Source organism: Triticum urartu, chromosome 7, assembly GCF_003073215.2.
Source record: "Triticum urartu cultivar G1812 chromosome 7, Tu2.1, whole genome shotgun sequence".
In the NCBI taxonomy this organism is placed as follows: Eukaryota; Viridiplantae; Streptophyta; class Magnoliopsida; order Poales; family Poaceae; genus Triticum; species Triticum urartu.
In genome coordinates, this window is record NC_053028.1 from 560,998,338 (window position 1) to 561,003,162 (window position 4,825).

General features: G+C 46.3%; 1 pseudogene; it reads left to right on the plus strand.

Annotated features, from left to right (window-relative positions):
- Positions 1–1,259: 1,259 nt before the first annotated feature.
- LOC125526143 lies at positions 1,260–1,398 on the plus strand (annotated as a pseudogene).
- Positions 1,399–4,825: the final 3,427 nt, after the last annotated feature.

The window sequence follows — 4,825 nt, forward strand, 5'->3', positions numbered from 1 at the left end:
TGCATATATATAAATTCTTAAAATATAGTACAACCTCTATACACTAATATATGGCATTTTGCAGTTTAATTTAAACTGCAAAAATGTCTTACATTACTTTATTGAGGGAGTAGGATGGATGTTGGTCTATGGACACTTGCATTTCAAATTCACAGTCAAATTCAACTCTGGTGTGGTTATTGATGGTGTTGGAAACACACTCAACCTGATCACGAATATCAATCATTGCATGCAATCAAAGGACAAGTACGAATTTAGTATGTGCAATTCGAATTCGCGGATATAAGATGAAGTACTTGATTAACAAAGTGAGGTCCAAATGACGCGTAGTACATGAGGTCATATTGTCCCTCGTCTCTATGGCAAAGGGTAGCAATCTCTAAAACTCAATCAAACAAAACTCACACCCTAATTCAATACCCTAAGGGAGGTATTTAAGCGGGGTCAATGGGGGAATTCAGCCAACCCAGGAAGGAGGGAGGGGTCGGATATGTTAAATGATAGGCTTGTAGAAATTATATAGGCTAGTATTTTGTGACATGTTGTCACGTGCTGTACGTACACGTACATGTAATCTTGGGTGCGGCAGGTTGTTAGTTAGGATAAGTTTATCTTTGTATAGCTTGGAGTAGAGGCCAAGCCTAGTAACAACATGCGCATCTCATCTTGTAATCTGACATCTCTATGTAACACGTATGCGTCCCTGCCGAACAACACATGCTTCCACAATTCTCTTTCTTTCATGGTAATCAGAGCAATCCTCGAGCTCATCCATGGCGACGTCTTCAAGTTCCTTCCTCTCCTCGCCATTCGCTCACGCTGCCACAGAGAAGCTTACCAAGGGCAACCAAGCCCTGTGGCGAGCGACCGTGCTCTCCGCCATCCGGGGAGCCCAGATGGCGAAGTACCTCGACGTTGAGCAGCAGCTGCCGCGCATGTAGATCGACGTGGCCTCCGTTGACGGCAAGACCACGACGAAAGCGCCGAACCCTGACTTCCAAACCTGGTATGCGCAAGACCAACAAGTCTTCTCCTATCTCCTGATGACTCTTCCTCGTGAGATAGCCATCCAGGTTGCATCCTGTCATACCTCAGCGGAGCTCTGGAACGCAGTCAAAGGGATGCTTGCATCTCGCACTCGATCGCAGAGCACCAACGTTCACATCGCCCTCGCCAACCTGCAGAAGGGCAACCTTTCCATCACCGACTATGTCGGGAAAGTCAGAACCCTCACCGACGAGCTGATCGCCGCGGGGAAGAGGGTGGACGAGGAAGACATTGTCTCCCACATCCTCGCCGAACTCGATGAAGATTTCGATCCGATGGTTTCTGCTATGTGCTCCAGGGTGGAGCCGGTCACTGCAGCTGAGCTTTTCTCGCAGCTGCTCAGCTTCGAGACGAGGCTGAATCTTTGTGGCTGCGGGTCTCAGTCCTCCGCCAACAGCGCCACCCGAGGCCGCAAGCAAGGCGGCGGAGGTGGTGACCGCGGTCGCAGACAAGCTGGCAATGGTGGTGACCGCGATGGCCGTGGCTATTCCAGGCCAGGAGGTCGTGGCGGTGGTGGTCACGACGGCAACAATGGAGGCAGCAGCGGAGGCAACTACAACAACCATGCCTCTGCTCCTTGGGTGCAGTGTCAGATCTGCGAGAAGATGGGCCATCCGGCATGGAAGTGCTTGAAATGGTATGATGAGTCCTACCAAGGCGTGGAGGAGAAATCGACCAATCTTGCAGCCCCATAGTATGGCGTAGACACCAACTGGTACCTTGACAGTGGTGCTACTGATCATATCACGGGCGACCTGGAGAAGCTGACCGTACGTGATCGCTATAACGGCAATGAACAGATACATACTGCAAGCGGGTCAGGTATGGATATTAAACATATTGGTCATTCAGCAATTCATACCCTAGATCATGATCTCTACTTAAACAATATCCTTCATGTACCCGAAGCAAATAAAAGTCTCATCTCTGCTAGTCGTCTTGCCATTGACAACAACTCCTTTGTTGAAATTCACCCTTATTCTTTTCCTGTTAAGGATCAGGGAACGAGGAAGGTACTACTTCAAGGAAAGGGTAGGAGACGTCTCTACCCGATTAGGCACACGAGCACCGACGTCAAGAAGCAAGTGCTAAGTGCTACCAAGCTATCTCCGGATAGGTGGCACCGACGTCTAGGGCATCCTTCTTCTGTTATTGTTAGCAAAGTCATTAGTCAAAACAATCTGCCGTGTGCCAATTATTTCAATAAAGAATAAAGAGTCTGTATGTGACGCATGCCAAAAGGGCAAAAGTCACCAACTTCCTTATCCAAATTCAATAAGTGAATCAAAATTTCCTTTAGAGCTTGTGTTCTCTAATGTTTGGGGTCCTGCTGTGGAAACAGTAGGAAGAAAGCAATATTATGTGAGTTTCATAGATGATTTCAGTAAATTTACATGGATCTATCTTATCAAACACAAGTTCGAGGTGTTTTAAAAGTTTCATGATTTTCAGAAACTTGTAGAGCGACAATTTGATCGCAAAATTCTTGCTCTCCAAACGGATTGGGGAGGGGAGTATGTTAAACTCAACTCCTTCTTTACCAAAATAGGTATATCTCACCATGTCTCTTGTCCTCATGCGCACCAACAGAATGGTTCAGCTGAAAGAAAACATCGTCATATCGTTGAAGTAGGTTTGTCTCTTCTTGCTCAAGCTTCTATGCCCCTGAAGTTTTGGGATGAAGCTTTCATTGTCGCAACCTACTTGATAAATCGGATGCCTAGCAAAGTAATCCACTTTGAAACACCTTTCGAACGTCTTTTCCATGAAAAACCCAACTATTCCATCTTAAGAATCTTTGGGTGTGCCTGCTGGCCCAACCTCTGACCTTACAACAATCATAAGCTTCAATTTCGCTCCAAGCAGTGTGCTTTCCTTGGGTATAGCAACCTTCACAAAGGCTTCAAGTGCCTAGATATTTCCACCGGACGAGTTTATATTTCAAGGGATGTTGTGTTTGATGAAAACGTGTTTCCTTTCTCTACACTCCATCCTAATGCTGGTGCTCGTCTTCGGGCTGAGATCCTTTTGCTTTCACCAGATTTATTAAATCCTACTGATCAAGGGGGTGAACATATTGCTAATGATCATTTGTTTAATAATCCTAACCCTAACGGAGACAACAGTGAAAAAAACAACACTCCAAATCGTCATCATTTTATGCAGCAACAGGAGCAACAGGAAACACCTGGCGCGGAACACGAAGCTGATTCGCCTGCACCTGCGGGCGCTGATCCCACGAGATTTGGTGGCAGGGGGCCAACTGACGCATCTGCGGATCCCCAGGCAGACCTTCTGGCGCCCCCTGATCCCTAGTCGGGCGGGACCGGCGGTGATTGGTCGGGTGGACCCGACCCGCCCTCGCCTTCGTTTGGCGCGCGCCATGCGTCAGGTTCCCGCACGGGCGGACCTGGCACGCCTTCGTCGTCACATGGGGCGGGTGGTGCGTCGCCTGGCCCACGCGCACAAAACCCGAGCCCAGGCAGTGCGCCGCACAGTGCAACCGCATGGGATCCAAGCCCAGTCAGGAGCTCGGCGGTCGAGGGAGATTCGCCCGCCTTTGCTCGATCGAATCAGGTACGAGGTGATGGGCTCGGATCTTCTGTGGCTGATAACTCAGTACGTGATCATGCACCGTTACGAATGACTACGCATGCACAAAAAGGTATTTTGAAACCATAAAGTTTAAATATGGGACAGTCAGGTATGAGAAAAAAATTCAAGTTTGCAAACTTTGCTTCAACCGGTGAACCTCAAAGTCTGTTAGAGGCACTAAGTAATGATAATTGGAAAAAGGCTATGAATATAGAATATGAAGCTCTCATGAAAAATCAGACTTGGCATTTGGTTTCTCCTAAGCAAGGGAGGAATGTGACAGATTGTAAGTGGGTATACAAGATTAAAAGAAAACCCGATGGCACAATAAACAGATACAAGGCTAGGCTAGTGGCTAAAGGCTTTAAGCAGGGTTATGGCATTGATTATGAGGACACGTTTAGTCCAGTTGTTAAAGCTGCTACTATTAGACTTGTTCTGTCTATTGCTGTTTCCAGGGGTTGGAGTCTTCATCAATTGGATGTACAGAATGCGTTTCTACATGACGTTCTTGAGGAAGAGGTTTATATGAGGCAGCCACTTGGATTTGGGGATGGCTTGAAACCACATCATGTATGTAGGTTGGACAAGGCCTTGTATGGTCTAAAGCAGCCCCTAGAGCCTGGTATTCAAGATTGAGTATGAAATTGCAGCAACTAGGTTTTCGAGCTTCAAAGGGAGATACTTCTTTATTCTTCTTCAAGACAGGGAAGGTGATCATCTTTATGTTAATTTATGTTGATGATATAATTGTTGCTAGTTCATCACAAAATGCTACCTCAGCTCTGCTAAAGAATTTGAGAAGTGAGTTTGCACTCAAGGACTTGGGAGAGCTACATTAATTTCTAGGCATTGAAGTTAAAAAAATGCATGATGGTATTATGTTAACTCAAGACAAGTATGCCAGAGACATAATTAAACGAGTAGGCATGAAGGATTGTAAGCCTTCCAATACACCACTGATAAGCTGTCATTGCATGAAGGAAATGTATTGAGCGCCGAAGAGGGAACTAAGTACAGAAGCATAGTTGGTGCACTTCAGTACTTAACTTTGACTAGACCTGATATATCATTTGCAGTAAATAAGGTCTGTAAATTCTTGCATGCTCCTAGCTCCTTACATTGGACACCTGTAAAAAGGATACTAAGGTATATTCAAGGAAGTACTGGAATAGGGCTCAAG